A 17,500-nucleotide genomic window follows, 5' to 3' on the forward strand; every position below is an offset into this window, starting at 1 on the left:
AAGAAGAAGGAGAAGGAGGAGGAGGAGGAGGAAGAGCAAGGGATAAGGGAAAGTAAGAGGAAAGACGATTGAAAAAAAAGTGAATCGTACTACACAAAATTAATCCAGAAAAATAAATATGGATGAAAAAGATAGACGAGGAACCTGAAGGAGGAGATAAAAGAAGAGCCAGAGAGGAAGAGGAAGAAGAACAACAAATTAGAGAGGAAGAAGAAGAAAGAGAGAAGAAGTGAAAGAAGGAGCATTAGAGAGGAATAAGAAGAAAGAGAGAGGAAGTGAAAGAAGAAGAAAGAGAGAGGAAGTGAAAGAAGAAGCATTAGAGAGGAAGAAGAAGAAAGAGAGAGGAAGTGAAAGAAGAAGCATTAGAGAGGAAAGGCAGAGAGAAGAGCAGAGTAATTCGACCAAGTTCTTCTCAGGTGCCACTTCCGCGCACCCGAGGAATGGCGACGGGGCTTCCTCCTCGACGCCTGAGACAGTGTTTTGTTCACTCTTGGCTTCTCTAGCGTGGCGACGTCATACCTTAGGTCAGGGAGTCAAGAACGGGTGCTTATCAACGTGGACTATAAAGTCTATGATTATGTATTTTTTATGATTTCTTCACCATCTGTAAAGTTTGTTTTTTTGACGATCTGGGCGTCTATGTTGTTTCTTAAAGATATCTCCGCCATCTGTGGATCCTTCTGTGCATTATCCGACGTTTGGGAAATTTCCATAATATCAACAAAATCTGCATGATATCACCCGCTGCCTATAACACTTCCGTATAACGACGCGGTCTTTATAACAAGAGATCCGATGTCATAACAAGTATACGAATGTGGGTTTCCCTCTTGTTGTCCCGGCGTTAAGATAGCAGCTGTTCCGGCCTCGGTCATGAGGACGCTATGTTTAGTTAGTTGAGTTGTGGAAGCTTGCGTCATTAACATTATCTTGTGGTATTATCAGTTTAAAATGCTTTTTTTTTTTTATCGGGAGATTACACATTTCAACGAGCTGACATAATCAGTCCCTTTTATATCAGTAGTACAATAATACTCAGACGTGCTTTCCTCAACACAATACCTCGTTCATATCCCCCCCCCCCCTCCCGGAATCTCTGACTGTCGCACCTTTAACAGATAAACATTAATATCAATTTCGATGACGAATAAGCCCAATCCAAAGACCTGCGTTGAATCGCCACGTGTTCCTCTCACCGACGTTGGGGAAGCGCCAACGAGGAGATATTAATGTACTGTGAAGATAATCGCGCACACAGGATGGCGTGATGTGGTGTATTGATGCTGCGTTTGGCTTCGTTGCGATTGTCACGGAAACTGATAATCAAGAGAGAGAGAGAGAGGGGTGCATGGAGAAAAGAGAGAGAGGGGGGGGGGGGTATGGAGAAAAAAAAGAGAGAGAGAGAGAAAGAGAGAGAGAGAGAGAGAGAGAGAGATATGCAGTAGGAGAGACAGGTTATGGAGAAAAAGGAGAGAGAGATATAGATATAACCATGAGTTGGAAAGAGAAGAAAGAGAGAAAACAGAAAAATAGAGTGAGAGAGAGAGAGAGAGAAAGAGAGAGAGAGAGAGAGAGAGAGATGGGGAGGAGGTGGGGGATAGGGGAGAGGGGGCCATGAAGAGGTGGGAGTTGAGGTTCTATGTCTGTGGTGACTATATTTATCCCTCTCTCTTAGCTGTTCCCGCCCACTCCTTCCTCCTTCACAGCCTCTTCCTATCTATTCTTCTCTTCTTGTGCCTTGTGACCCTCCTCATCATCATATTTATCCTCTTATTGTTCGCTTTCATTTTTTTATTTCTACAATTCATCTGCTACTTTTTCTTCTTTTTCTTTTCTTCTTCTTCTCCTTCTCCTTCTTCTCCTCCTCCTCTTCCTCCTCCTCCTCCTCCTCCTCCTCCTCCTCCTCCTCCTCCCCATTCTCTTCCTTCTCCTCCACCTCTACCTCTCCCTCGTCTGCCTCCTCCAACCCTTCCCCCACATCCTCATCCTTATCCTGCTCCTCCTCCTCCTCCTCCTCCTCCTCCTCCTCCTCCTCCTCCTCCTCACCCCCCTCCTCCTCCTCCTCACCCCCCCCTCCTCCTCCTCCTCCTCCTCCTCCTCCTCCTCCTCCTCCTCCTCCTCCTCCTCCTCCTCTCCTCCTCCTCCCTCTCCTCCTCCCCCCTCCTCCTCCTCTCCTCCCTCCTTCCTCCTCCTCTCCTCCTCCTCCTCCTGCCCTCCTCCTCTCCTCTTCCTCCTCCTCCTGCCCTCCTCCTCTCCTCTTCCTCCTCCTCCTGCCCTCCTCCTCTCCTCTTCCTCCTCCTCCTGCCCTCCTCCTCTCCTCTTCCTCCTCCTCCTGCCCTCCTCCTCCTCACCCCCTCTTCTCCTCCTCACCCCCCACCCTCTTTCTCATCCTCACCCCCCCTCTTCTTCCTCCTCCTTTTCCTCCTCTTCCTCCTCGTCCTCCTCCTCCTCTTCCTCCTCCTCCTCCTCCTCCTCCTCCTCCTCTTCCTCCTCACTCGCCTCTCCTCCTCCTCTCCTCCCCCCTCCTCCTCCTCCTCCTCCTCCCCCTCCCCCCCCCTCTCCTCCTCCTCCTCCCCCCCCCCCTCCTCCTCCTCCTCCTCCTCCTCCCCCTCCTCCTCCTCCTCACACCACCCTTCCTCTCCTCCTCCTCCTCCTCCTCCTCCTCCCCCTTCCTACTACTTCTACTACCACCACTACTACATCCTGACATCACTTCCAATTATAGTCTAAGAATTATCCGTTTACATTATCTTAAATTATAATTCCGAGGATAGCGTTGCCAGCATTCTCATTTCATAGTTTCTCTTTTTGTAATTTAAGTATTACCGTAATGGGTGTTTATGCAATTGTTTTATTATCTGCAATATTGCCGTTTTGGTAATGATTATCAGAGAAAAGAGAATGTTTGTGAACGTGTAGTATGTTTGTTCTTTGTATTTATTGACTACAAAAACGATAACATCAAGAAGTAATGATGATAATCATGATTATAATGATTATAGGAAGGATGATAATATGATTTCCGAATGTAAAGCAATGTGGCGACGGCGGCGGGCTATCTCTCTTTTGCCCCGCCCGCTCCATTGCCTATGCCCCGCCCCCTTGTTGCCATAGCAACCAGCCGCCACGCCGTCGCCGTCCACGCCTCCAGAAACTGTAAAGAGGAATGCTATTGCGCTTCTATTATACTCCTCTCTCCCCCCTTACCCCCTTTCCCTTGCTCCCCTCATTCTCCCTCTCCCTCTTGCCCCCTTGTCGTCATGCATGCAGTGCTTGCTTGATCTCGCATGCAAACACTGTCTCTGCCACTGTTGTGGTGTCAGCGTGACTGGCTCTTACCTGCGTTAGTACCAGCTGTTTGGTTTCGCCGTCAGCCGTTCGGTCAACAGGTGGTGGGGCTAGGTCGTCGCTGGCACTCTCGAGTAGAAGGAGCAGGCTGTCTGGCTCTGGCTTTTGTCACGGGTTTTGTGTGCTTGGAAAAGGAGACTCGGGTTGTGTGTGATTGTGTGTGTGTGTGTGTGTGTGTGTGTGTGTGTGTGTGTGTGTGTGTGTGTGTGTGTGTGTGTGTGTGTGTTTAGATGTGGGAAGGCTATGGATGTGATGTGTGTACGTGTGTGCGTTTCTGTGCATTTGTGTATGTGTTTGTGAGTGTTTTGCCGGGATGGGGAGGGGAGATCACTGTGTTTTGTCGTTAATTTCGAAGGTTCTCGAATACGAAATCAGACGATGTAGCTGAGGTGTCCAACGCATCTAACAGTAATAACAGATACTGAGCTGTTCTTCCCCTTCTTTCCCCTCCCTCCTTGTTCCCCATCCAGCGGTGTTATTTGTGCGCCGGGGAGGGGAATTCTCCCCCTCCTCTCCTCTCCCCACCCCTCTGTCACCCCCTCTCTCCCTCCCCTCTGTCTCTCCTCCCTCTGTCACCTCTCTCCCTCCTTCCTCCCTCGCCCTCTTCCCCTCCCTCCCTCCCCTCCCTCCCTCATCTACCACCACCACCACTACTCTCGTTCCCTTCCTCATCCCTCCCCTCCCTTACCTCCCTCCTCCTCTCCCCTCCTTCCCCGCCCTTCATCTCCCTTCCTCTCCCTTCCCCTCTCCTCCCCTTCCCTCGCCTCATCTACCACCACCTCCATCCCCTCCCCTCCTTATCACCACCTCCTCTCCGCCCTCTTCCTCTCCCATCCTTCTCCCTCTTCCTCTCCCCCCCTTCTCTCTCCTCCCCTCTCTCTCCTCCTCCTCCTCTCTCTGACTCCCGCACCTCATCCCCTCTCATTATCACTCTCTCCCCTCTCTCTCTCTCTCCTCTCTCTCACTCTCTCTCTCTCTCTCTCCTCTCTCTCTCTCCTCTCTCTCTCACCTCTCTCTCTCTCCTCTCTCTCTCTCTCTCTCTCTCTCTCTCTCTCTCTCTCTCTCTCTCTCTCTCTCTCTCTCTCTCTCTCTCTCTCTCTCTCTCTCTCTCTCTCTCTCTCTCTCTCTCTCTCTCTCTCTCTCTCTCTCTCTCTCTCTCTCTCTCTCTCTCTCTCTACAAGTTTTGTTTTTCTATACTAGCATTGTCTTAATAGTTCACGAAAATATCATTATAAATAATTAATGACGAATTCAACAGCAGCTGTTGGGTTATCTGGGGAGGGAAGGGGTTGGAGGGAGGGTGGGAGGGGGGAGGAGGGAAGGGAGGAAGGTGAGTGAGGGAGGGAGAGGAGAGGGGGAGGAAGGAGGGTAAGAGGGCGGGATGGGGATGGAGGGGGAGGAAGGAGGGTAAGAGTACGGGGTAGGGATGGAGGGGGGAGGGGAGGAAGGAAGCTAGATACAAGAAAGAATAAAAGACTAGACGGAAAGAAATGTGGAGGCAAGAACATAACATAAAGACGATCAGACGAAAATAAAAAAAAAAGGATGAAAACATAGTCTCAAACATGAAATAGGAACAGGGGAATTTAGCCAGAAGGACATGTACCGATTTTGTTATGACTGGATCGACAGTTTTTTTTTTTTTTTTTTTTTTTTTTTTTTTTGCTTCGTTCGTTTCTCTTCGGATTTACATAACTTTACATTCGACGTAGACACATCGTGCAAGCTGTAAAAAAAAAAAAATAGAGGGAATAGGATAACATTGCATGCAAGTGATGGACGATCGTGGTAAAAAACGATACGATGGTGGTAGTTGTCAGTGGTGGTTAAGATAGTGGTAGAGGTTAATGGTACCAAAAGAATAGGTAGCAGCTTATGATAACAGAGGTAAAAGTTACTACAGAAAGTGCATAACGGATTTTTTTTTATGATAGTAGATTCAATGGTAATTCTTAGTGGTTGTATAGATTAGGATAATTGTGTGTGGTAGCATATGTAAGGGTTGGTATCAATGGTAATAGAGATGGTAGCGGTTGATCATTGCATAATGACTCTGTTCAGCTCATTTTACTGGTTGTGCTTCCCGCTGGAGGTGTATTTAGTCTTGCCTTTGTTTACGTGGATTTGTTTTTAGGTGTCTGGATCTCTCTTTCTTTCTTTCTTTCTTTCTTGTCTTTTTCTCCGTCCTTTGCTTCTGTTTCGTGTCGTCCGTCCCATTACTCTTCTCCTTTTATTTGTCTTTCTTATTCCTCTTCATTTTCTTTCAAGCAGCACCCCTCCCTCTCTCTCTCTTTCTCTTTTCCCCCTCTTCCTTCCTCCCTCTCATCATCTCTCCCTCTTTTACTCCCTCCTCTTTCCCTTCCTTCCTCTCTCCCTCCCTCTCATCTTCTCTCCATCTCTCCCTTTCCCTCTTTTCTCTTCTCTTACTCCCTCCCTTCCCAACCTGTGCTCGCTCTTTGTTCAGACTGTCTTAAACATTCCCCCTCCCCCCAACCCCCCACTCCCATCCCCCTCCCTCTATATCTCTCTCCCACCTCCGCCCCAACCTTCCCACCTACTTCTCTCCATCCTGTGCATGTTGAAATCTTGCAGGATCTGTCTGTGGGAGGGCTTTTCAACACTGCCCTCCCTCCCTTCCCTCCATTCCCTCGGCTGTGTTTTTTTGGGGTATGCGCATGCATTCATAGTTACACATGTATACTCACACGCACGCACGCACACACGCACTTAAGCACGCACTTACGCACGCACTTACGCACGCACGCACACACACACACACACACACACACACACACACACACACACACACACACACACACACACACACACACACACACACACACACACACACACACATATACTATATAATATATATATATATATATATAATATATATATATATAATATAATATAATATATATATATATATATATATATATAATATATATATATATATATATATATATATATATATATATATATAAATATATATATATATATATATATATATATGTATATATTTATATATATATATATGTATATATATGTATATATATATATTTATATATACATATGCACATAAAAATATAGGTAGAAATTTTTATTGAGTGACCTAATCTTTCTCTCCCTGCCACTCCCACTGGGCCCAAGCACGCGTTCCTCCCCCGTTTCACTTTCATTAAGCTTTTCCTCCTCCCTGTGTCCGGAGGGCTAACGAAGTGTGAGGCGGGGCATGAGGTGGTCGGGCATGCACACTCTCTCGCGGCATTCTTGGTGCGGTGCCAGGTGCCAGCGGGCGGCGCGGCGGTGCCATCTCGAGAGGGAGAGAACACGCGAGCGAAAGAGGTGCCAGACTTTTCCACCTCTTGCTTTTGCGTTCGGGGTTGAACAGGATTAGATTGCTTTAATGACTGGTAAGGGGGGGGAGGGGTCAGAGGGGGTTGGGGAGGGGGGGAGGTGGGGAATTATCCTTACGTAAAACAGCGAGGGAAGCAAGGAGGGGTGGGTTGAGGGGAGGGATGGGGGAGAGGTGGGTTCACCGTCACACATGGTGACCCTCCTCCCTCCCGCGTGACGACTCCCCCTTTCCCCCCCCTTATTCTCCCCCCTCCCCCCTAAATCTGTCTCCCATCCCCATCCCCCCCCTTTCCTCCCCCTCACCTCTAACCCCAGCCAGGAGGAAGAGGAGGAGGAGGAGGAGGGAGAGGAGGGAGAGGAGAAGGTGGAGGAAGGGAAGGGAAGGGAACAGCCCAGCTCAGTCTTGTCACAGGAAGCCTACGGAGCACTTCAGCGAGCCTACGTCACCTCTTTTAGTACCACTTAGACGCCGGGTGTTAACATCAGGTAGCCGCACCTCCAGCTTCCTCTGGGACGCCTGACCTTGGCTCCTTGACCTCTTGATCTCGCGGTGCCGGACGAGGTCCTCCCGACGACGCTTTGACCTTGTGGTGGTGGCACTGTGCGTGTGCTTGTGCGTGTTTGGCTCTCGGTGGTGGTGGACTGGGTGGAGGTGCTCGCTGGTTTTCGCCGTCGATTTTGTTTTTCTTTTTGTGAGATTCTTTTGTTATTCTTTTTGTGATTTCGTCTTGTCGTTTGTGTGCGTGCGTGCGTGCGTAAGTTGGTGATTGTGATGATCGTCCTTGCCATGACCTTGAGAGCGAAGGAGATGTTATGGCGTTTGTTTGTTTTTTGATCAGCTTTCGTGGGATTTTCTCTTTGATGCGCGTGTGTGTGTGTGCGTCTGTGTGTGTTTGCGTGATGTGTGTGTGTGTGTGTGTGTGTGTGTGCGTGTGTTTTCGTTCGTGTGTGCGTGCGCGGGAGATCCTGTCGGGTCATTTCTGTACCTTCGTGTGACATCTGAAGACTTTATCATCACAGGCGGTGTTGAGGTCTCTCGTCACGAAACTTTGAAAGGAAGATGAATTCCCGGATGTACACTAGGTTACTCGAAGCCAATCTCTCTCTCTCTCTCTCTCTCTCTCTCTCTCTCTCTCTCTCTCTCTCTCTCTCTCTCTCTCTCTCTCTCTCTCTCTCTCTCTCTCTCTCTCTCTCTCTCTCTCTCTCTCTCTCTCTCTCTCTCTCTCTCTCTCTCTCTCTCTCTCTCTCTCTCTCTCTTTCTTTCTCTATCACTCTCTAACATTTTCTTTCAGTCTTCCCCTCCATCATTTCTCCGTTGTTGTGACAGTTACCATAGTGCTACACACGATTGAAAGTGACAGCAAATAATACATTCTCACGTCGAGAAAGCAATTCCAAGTTGATAAAGAATGAGAAAGAATGAATGAATGAAGAATAGAAGAAGAATAAGGAGGAGGAGGAGGAGGAAGTCAGTACAGTCTTTTGTCGTGATTTATTCACATCTGTCGAGATACTTGAAATGTTTGCACGATAACTGTGACGCGTCGACAGATTTAGGCAGATTTAGGGAAATTTAATGTGCGTTTTGGCGACGAGGGTGATTCTGGCAGTTCTAAGGGATAACTATTTGATTTCCCGCCGTCTTGGCAACGTTGTGTTTTGTCCTCAAATTTACGTGACACACAGAGAGAGAGGGAGAGAGAGAGAGAGAGAGAGAGAGAGAGAGAGAGAGAGAGAGAGAGAGAGAGTGTCAATTAGGCAAAGTGTCAGACAATCAAGAAGGGTCCTAAGACATAAAGCTAAGAATATGTAAGATTGCAAACATACCCTCAGCCCCTGGGGAAAGGCTTGGCCACGTCACGCAGCCACCGGGTACAAAATAGTCACGCAGGTTAACCTCGCGTGGGTCCAATTTTGGAATGCTATTTGAACCCCCTGTTTCCGCTACCCCCTTACCCCCTTACTCCCACCCCTCTCCTCTCCTTCGCCTCTCTTGCCCCCGATCCTCCTTTCCTCTCCTCTCCATCTCCCTTCAATTCTCTTCTCCTCACCTCTCTATCTCCCCTCTTCTAGCCTCCCCTTCTCTTTTTCCATTTTCCCCCACCCTCTTCTGTCTTCTTCTACCCATCTTCCTGTCCCCTTTCCCTCACTCCCTTCTTCCTTATCTTCCTTATCTTCCATCTCCTTCCTGTCCCATTCCCTTTACGCCCCCCCCCCACTACTTCCCCTTACCTCCTTTCCACCCTCCCCCCTTCCTCTTGGTTGAAGTAACAGTGGCTCTAGTAAATAACAGCAATACTGTTATTGTTACATTGATAGTTGTTGCAAGAGGGCTGTCAGTCATCGGTATTTTTAATCTTAGAATTATATAATGATTATCTGATTTAACTGTTTTTTCTCTCGTGCTTCCGTTTCATTTCCGGTCTGATTTATTCGTATTCTCCAATCTTATACTACCTATTAGTATTGGTGGTAGCAGGAGTAGTAGTAGTAGTTGTAGTAGTAATACTACAGCTGCTCTTACTGATATCGTTCCTCTTATTCTTATCATTATTGTTATTATCATTATTATTTTTATTGTTATTATTATTATTATTATTATTATTTTCATTATTATTATTATATTATCATTACCATCATTGCTTTTCTCCATTATTTTCATCTTATATATCTATATTCATTACAATGAAATCATTAATCACATGACAACAAATCCATTACCGATTCTCGTTTTCTATCGTTTATTATTATTTATTTGACTGACCTCGTTTTCTATTGACACATGTTTACATCGATCGGTCACTGTTGTCACGATCGCCACCACCGCTTAAGGATAGACGTTGCTAAAAATAAATAACCGAACAAACATACAGCGAATATCCGAATCGACAAATCCACCGGCGAATCAACAGAGCGATGAATGAAATCAGATTAATGAATTGGCTTAATTACGAACGCGTAAATAACAAAAGAGATACGACCGTCTCCAGAATGCGAACGCTTAGAGTATGACCTCAGTTCGGGACAAGAATAGCACGAAGGACGCATTTAGAATCACAGACACTGTCTTGAGGTCCACGTGGAAGGAGGGAGGAGAGGAGGGGGAGGGGGAGTAAGAGGACACTTCGTCTCGGACACCGGGAAGGGGAGGAAGAGGAGGAGGAAGAGGAGGAGGAGGAGGAGGAAGAGGAGGAGGGGATAGAAGAGAGGGAAAGGAGGAAGAGGGAGAAAGGAGAAGCAAGAGCGAGAGGAGAGGTCAGAGGATGGTCACAACTTTGGCTGATTTTTGGGTGCGCGTGTGTGACCTCCTTGCCTGCGAGAAGGTCATGAACTGTGGTTCTCGCCTTGACCTCGTTCTTTAGCTGTCTCTTGTTCTCCCAACTCTCTCATTCTCTCTCTCTCTCTCTCTCTCTCTCTCTCTCTCTCTCTCTCTCTCTCTCTCTCTCTCTCTCTCTCTCTCTCTCCCTCTCTCTCTCTCTCTCTCTCTCTCTCTCTCTCTCTCCTCCTCCTCCCTCTCTCTCTCTCTCCTCTCTCTTCCCTCACCCTCCTCCCTCTCCTCCTCCCCCCTCTCCTCTCCCTCTCTCCCCTCTCCCTCTCCCTCTCCCTCTCCCTCCTCCCTCCCCCTCTCCCCTCTCCCTCTCTCCCTCTCCCTCTCTCCCCCTCTCCCCCTCTCCCTCTCTCCTCTTTCTCTCCTCTCCCTCCCTCCCTCCCTCCCTCTCCCTCCCTCCCTCCCACATTTGATATACTGACCTGCATTTCATAAACTGATATCGGAGCAATGTGTTTATTTACTCTCGGATTAACGATTCGATAGAGAAGAGGAAAGTATTGCGGTCTGTTTGTGTGAGTGTGCACGATGCAACAAGGTGGTGACTGAGCGGTAACCTCCCCTTCCTTTCCTCTTGTTCCTCTCTTTCCTCTTAGCCTTCTTTCTTATTTCTTTTTTTTTTCTTTTAATCTTCTTGTTTCCTTCTTCCTTTGTACTCTTTTTTTGTATATTTGCTTCCTTTCTCTCACTGGTTTTACTCTCTTTTCGTGTTCCTGTTCTTGCCATTCCTTCTCTCTCACCCTTCTTCCTTCTTCTAGACTTGCCTCTTATCTCCTTCATCCTTCTTCTTCCCTCCCTTTCTACTTTTTTTTTACCTCCTTCCCTCTCTTTTACATTATCCATTCCTCTCTCTCCCCCCCAACACCCTCTCCCCAGGCACTACCGCCATCCTCCCCCCTTCCCCCCCTTTCGGCGCCAAGGATCGGGTCGGGTGGAGGAGAGGGGGGGGGGGCGCATATAGCAACTGGTAGCCTTGGACTAGTCTCGAACCCGTCCGGTCTACCCAGCCCCACCCTCTCCCCCTCTCTTCGCCCCTCCTCCTCATCCTCGCCCTCTCCCTCTCTCTCCCCTTCTCCCTCTCCGTGTCTCATCCCCGATCCCTCTCTCTTTCTCTCTCTCTCTCTCTCTCTCTCCCTCCCTCCCTCCCTCCCTCCCTCCCTCTCCCTCTCCCTCTCCCTCTCCGTCTCTCTCCGTCTCACGTCCCCTCTACCTCCCCATCCCCCCCCCCTCCCTCACTCTTCACCCCACCCACCCCTTCTCCTTCCCCCTCCCCCCCCTCTTCCTCGCATTCCGCACCCGCCGCCGCTACCCAATTCCGCCGCCACCACCGCCGCTCGCCGCCGACTCGACACGCCGTTCGGAACTCTCTCGATCGCACGTTGCTGGCTGACGACGCCACGTGTTCTCGTCGCACGCCGTCGGGAGGGGAACTAGGTGGGGGGGGAGGGGGGGGTGACGCCTTCGATGGACCTCCGTGCCAGACGACTGTAGAAGGAAGGGAGGGGTAAAGGGGGGGGCGAAGTCGTGGTTTCTTTTATTTATTTTTTTTATTCTGTTTTTTTTTTTTTCTTTTCTTTTTTCGAAGTTCTTTATTAGGTTCTTCACTCTGCTCTCTCCTCGTTTGCTGTTCTCTCCTCTAGTTTACTCTTCTCTTTCTCTTCTCTTCTCTTCTCTCCCCTCCTCTCCTCTCTCTCTCTTTCTGTCTCTCTCTCCCTCCCTCCCTCCCTCCCTCCCTCCCTCCCTCCCTCCTTCTCTCCCTCCCTCCCTCCCTCTCTCTCCCCTCATTCCCTCCCTCCCTCCTGCTCTCCCTCCCTCCCTCCCTCCCTCCCTCCTTTCCTCTCCCTCCCTCCCTCCCTCCCTCCCTCCTTATTCTCGCCGTTGTGTACCTGCATGGCCCAACCCGTGATGACGTCACGTGATGGGCGTTTGTACAGCTGGCCATTAGTTCTGCCGCCCATGGGAGGGTGTGGGCGGGTGTAGAAGGCGGTGGGAGGTGGACAACGGTGGACCAAGAGGGGAAGGGGAGAAAGAAGGCGAAGAGGGATAGGGAAAAGGAGGGGAATAAGAAACGAAGAGAGAGATGAAGGACGAAAAAAGAAGAGAATAAAGTTGAAAAGCGTAGAGGAAAGAGATGGGGGAATAGAAAAGGAAGAAGAAAAGAGAAGAAAGAAAAAGAAAAGCGCGAAGAAAGAGAGGGAGAAGAAGAGGGAAGAAACTAAAAGGAAAGACAGAAGGAAGGGGGAAATGGCAGATGAGAAGGGAAGAAGATGACACATGATACGATCACTATCACACACTAGACCGTGAGTCAGGGCGTGTGTGAAGCAGTGTGGATCGCTAACTTGTAGAGGAGGGAGGGAGGGGGGCGGGGCGGGGGGAAGGTAGTGGTAAGGGGGCCTGGGAGTGGGGAGGGGAAGGTGGAGGAGAAGGGGAAGGAGGAGGAGGAGGAGGAGGAGGAGGGTGGGAGAGGGAGAGAGGTTGGTGGTTATGTACGTCGTGTTATTTTTCTTCGTTCAAGTTCGTTTTTTTTACGTCTTTTTAATGATGGATGGAATGGGTGATTCTTAATGCCGTGTGATTGGAAACACGGAGAGAGAGAGAGAGAGAGAGAGAGAGAGAGAGAGAGAGAGAGAGAGAGAGAGAGAGAGAGAGAGAGAGAGAGAGAGAAGATAAAATAACATTTGTTGTTGTAGATGTAGAGCAACAGCTGTTTCTTCCCCCCTCTCTCTTTTCCCCTTTCTCAATCCCCCTACCACTTCCTTCCTCTCCTCCTACCTCTTTCCCTTCCCGACGCCCTTCCCCCTTCCCCCTTCCTCCTTCCCTTCCTTCATCACCCCTCTCTTTCTTCTTCTTTTCCATCGTCTTCCCCATTCCTCACCCTCCTTCTCTTTCTCTCTACTCCCTTCTTCTTCCTTCCTTTATCTCCCTACCCGTTCCCTCCCTCCTCCTCCCCATTCTTTCACCTTTCTTTCTTCCTTCCCCCTTTCCCCTTCCTTCATCCCCTTTCCCCCCTCCCCCTTCATCCCCCTCCCCCTTCCCGCTATCCCCCATCTCCTTCTACCCCCTTCCCCTTCCCCCTTCCCCCTATTCCCCATCTCCTTCTACCCCCTTCCCCTTCCTCCCCTCCCCCTCCCTCTTCCCCTCCCCCCTCCCCCTCCCCTCCCCCTCCCTCTTCCCCTCCCCCCTCCCCTCCCCTCCCCCTCCCTCTTCCCCTCCCCCCTCCCCCTCCCTACTCTATCCTGCAATGCACTGCCAACATATATTGCGAACTACACGCATTGTCACTAGGTCAACTTGGCACCCCGGCGTGCTAGTTATAATGAAGGGAAGCGGGAGTGTGTGTTTGTTTTGTCAGAAGCGAAGGCGGAGTAACAATAATATCGATGACCGACGTGTTTTTGCTTTTGTTGTTGTTTTGTTGTTGTTGATATGACGGGTATGACTCTTATGGAATTTCATTCTGATAACGACGATATCGCTATAACTTTTTTTTTTTTTTTTCATTGTGGGCGATAAGGGGACACTTGTGTGATTTATTGAATGAAATCACCATTGGTAAAAAGATAAGGATTTTTAAGTCGTATGTATACTTTTATTACGTGTCGTGACTGAGCAATGTTTTTTTTTTAAAGAGAAAGGAAAAAAAAAGAAAGTTGAGAGCGGCATGAGGTTGAGGGGCTACGAGCTCTTGTATTGATCTTGCCTACGTGTTGGTGCAGTATCTACGAGCCTATTCGTAATTAACCGTTTAATTATCCACGCCTTTGCACCATTTGTTTCCATCGTTTTAGTTCTCGATATTGTCTGTCATTGTTGTTTGTATTTTGTTTTTATTATTAGGGTCGGTATTTTGTTTATTTCGATGTTAGGTTTATTTTGTATTTCTCTTTTTTTTTTCTCAATCAACGTGAATGGTAAGGTTCTTTCATCTTTCTCTCTCTCTTTCTCTCTCTTTTCTCTCTCTCTCTTTTCTCTCTTTTCTCTCTTTTCTCTCTCTCTCCCTCTCTCCCCCTCCCCTCTCTCTCTCTCTCTCTCTCTCTCTCTCTCTCTCTCTCTCTCTCTCTCTCTCTCTCTCTCTCTCTCTCTCTCTCTCTCTCTCTCTCTCTCTCTCTCTCTCTCTCTCTTTCTCTCTCTTTCTCTCTCCGTCATTTCCAGAATATCATCTTTTCTTTACATCTGTTGATTTATTTTCTGTCTTTCTTTCCTCTCCACCTTCCGGTTGCTAGTTCAAGGAACCTTCGTAATATGTTGGTCTTCTGTTTAGTTCTGTTGTTCCGTTGTTCCGTTAAATTCTGCTTCCATTTCGTTTATGGTTTTGCATTCCTTGCTTTTTATCCGTTTTCTTGCTTGAATCTCACCAAGGTCGTCTTTCTTTGATAGATGGATAGAAGGATAGACAGAGAACTATGTATGACATGTCTCAAACATCAACACACTTTGTATACCGGCAACCTTTCAAGCCCCCCCCCCCACCCCCCTAACTCCCACTCCTACTCCCACTACCCCTCCCCCTTTCTCTACTTCCCTCCTCCCCCATCACCGCCGTCCCACCCCCACCCCTCCACCCTCAAGGCAGCTTTAACAGAAGCTTTATGGTTACGGAGTGACAGGCAAGCAAGCAAGCAAGCAAAACATATGAAGCAGCCACTCCCTCCCCCTCCTCCTCCCCTCCCCTCCCCCTCCCCCTCCCTCCCTCCCTCTTTTCTGGAACCGGCGAGCAATCTTGTGCTTTTATCAGTCTGTCTTCCTGGTGTCTTGGCAGGCTTTGCTTGGGAAATCACCCTGCTTGCTGAGGGGGGAGGGTGGGGGGTGGGTGGATCTGTTTATTAGTGGTCGTATTATATTTGTGTGTGTTGTGTGTGTCGTTGTGTGTGTGTGTGTGTTGTGTGTGTCGTTGTGTGTGTGTGTGTGTGTGTGTGTGTGTGTGTGTGTGTGTTTGCGTTTACGTATATCTCTTTATATCTCTATCTCTTTATCTGTATTTAACTGTTTTTAAGGTGTCCGATAACGTTTAATCCCTTATTACATTTTTCCTGGAAGACACACACCCAGTCCAAGATAAGCAAGATCGCCCTTGCTCAACCGGTAGTATTTTTAGCGCTCACGTAACAGAGATTTTAAACAATTTTCACGACCCGTTTCATCGCTCCTAAAACTTGGGAACTTCGTCTATTCTCCCGAACCGGATATAAGACCACCACTCGTTCGCGAATCCCAAAAGACCGGAAATCGAGAGAATGAGAGCGAATATTAGCATATATCTTTTCTCTACAACGGAACCCTGATGTAAAACCTGTATGGCGGGCGGGCCTGCTAATCCGACAGGTGCGAGGAGGGAACAGGATGCCATTCCATCGCCACAACAAGGATGATAGTCTATAAATACCGCGCACGGAAGTGGATCTTATGGTTTATGTAAGAGGTGACCTTTCCCTTCGCGGATCGAGTAATCTCTTGATCCAGTTTATAATTCTTTTTACTCCCGTTTTTTCTTCTTTTTTTTTACTTTCACTAATGAGCGTTAATTTCCAAGCTATATTAAGAATGATAAAAGGTAAGAGGAACGTCCAAAGAACCCCCAAAAGCATTTCGTAACTACACCTAGTTACGAGCGCCATTTTTCCCGCGTTTCGCATAGCTGGTGTGCGACGCTACTTGCATTCATCCGTTTGGAAATAATTAAAGCTTATTTCTGTAACAGAGGTAGCCGTAAACAGGTGCCAGGATCGGGTTAATAAGTGGGGCAATAACAGTAATGGTAGAAAATAAGCATAAAAAAGGTGTCTTCAAAGAGTGTGTCGTATTTCCCTGCGACCATTTACCGAAGCTCTTGAAAATCGTGGATGGCTTGCCTTCTGCGAATTATGCTGGGATTTGTTTTTTTACTTCCTGCTCTCTCCTTTGTTTCTTGATGTTGGTTTCTTCCTTCGACTTTGTCTTGGGTATTTTGTTTTTCTTTGCTTCATTAATTTGTTGTTTTTTTTATCTTTTTTTTTTTTATCTCTCTCTCTCTATCTATCTATCTATCTATCTATCACACACTCTATCTCTCTCTCTCCCTTTCTCTCCCTCTCTCTCCCTCTCTCTCCCTCTTCCTCTCTCTCTCTCTCTCTCTCTCTCTCTCTCTCTCTCTCTCTCCCCTCTCTCTCTCTCTCTCTCTCTCTCTCTCTCTCTCTCTCTCTCTCTCTCTCTCTCTCTCTCTCTCTCTCTCTCTCTCTCTCTCCTCTCTCTCTCTCTCTCTCTCTCTCTCTCTCCCTCTCCCTCTCTCTCTCTCTCTCTCCCTCTCTCTCCGCCTTGGACTCCCGACCGAGAATAACTTGTCGTTACGTCAACGTTGTTTCTGTTTTGCTCCGCTATTTTCTCCTCTCGGGTTTTGTAATGTGCTTGTGTGTCTCTCGGGTCGCGCTTGTAGGGAAGATTGTGTGTGTGTGTGTGTGTGTGTGTGTGTGTGTGTGGAAGGTGTGCGGGGGGGGGGGGGGGGGTGTATGTGTGTGTGTGTGGAAGGTGTGCGGGGGGGGGGGGGGGGTATGTGTGTGTGTGTGTGTGTGTGGAAGGTGTGCGGGGGGGGGGTGTATGTGTGTGTGTGGAAGGTGTGCGGGGGGGAGGGGTGTATGTGTGTGTGTGTGTGTGTGTGTGGAAGGTGTGCGGGGGGGAGGGGTGTATGTGTGTGTGTGTGTGTGTGTGTGGAAGGTGTGCGGGGGGGAGGGGTGTATGTGTGTGTGTGTGTGTGTGTGGAAGGTGTGGGGGGTATTGTGAGTGTGTGTGTGTGTGTGTGTGTGTGTGGAAGGTGTGTGTGTGTGTTTACATTTGCGTGTGTTTGTGTGTGCCTCTTGCGCAATAACCTTGCTGAGGACAGATGCCCTTCTCCCTCCCTCCTTCCCACCCTCCCCATCCTCGTCCTCCGTCCCTTTCCTCCCTCCTCCCCTCTCCCCTCTCCCCTTCCTCTCCCCTATTTCCCCTCCCCTCCCACTCGCTGCCAATTACCGGAAGTGCTATCCTTTCTATTTTATTATTATCATCATTTTCATTATTATTATCTTTATCATCATCCTTCTTACTGATGTTATTATCATCATTATTTATTGTTTGTCATTATTATTGTTTTATTATTATATGTACTGTTGTTTTTGCTATCATTATTGATCAATATTATTGCTATTACCGTTATTATTAGTATCATTATTAACATCATCACCACCACCATCATCATCATCACCATCATCATCATCACCATCTCCATCATCATCATCATCACCACCACCATCATCATCATCATCATCACCACCACCATCATCATCACCATCTCCATCATCATCATCATCACCACCACCATCATCATCATCATCATCACCACCACCATCATCATCACCACCACCATCATCATCACTACCATCATCATCATCACCACCATCATCATCATCATCATCATCATCATCATCATTATTTTGTTGTCAAGGATACTTTAAT

This window comes from Penaeus japonicus, unplaced genomic scaffold (genome assembly GCF_977035675.1).
Source record: "Penaeus japonicus unplaced genomic scaffold, GWHDUDI00000001_assembly GWHDUDI00000010, whole genome shotgun sequence".
NCBI classification, from domain to species: domain Eukaryota; kingdom Metazoa; phylum Arthropoda; class Malacostraca; order Decapoda; family Penaeidae; genus Penaeus; species Penaeus japonicus.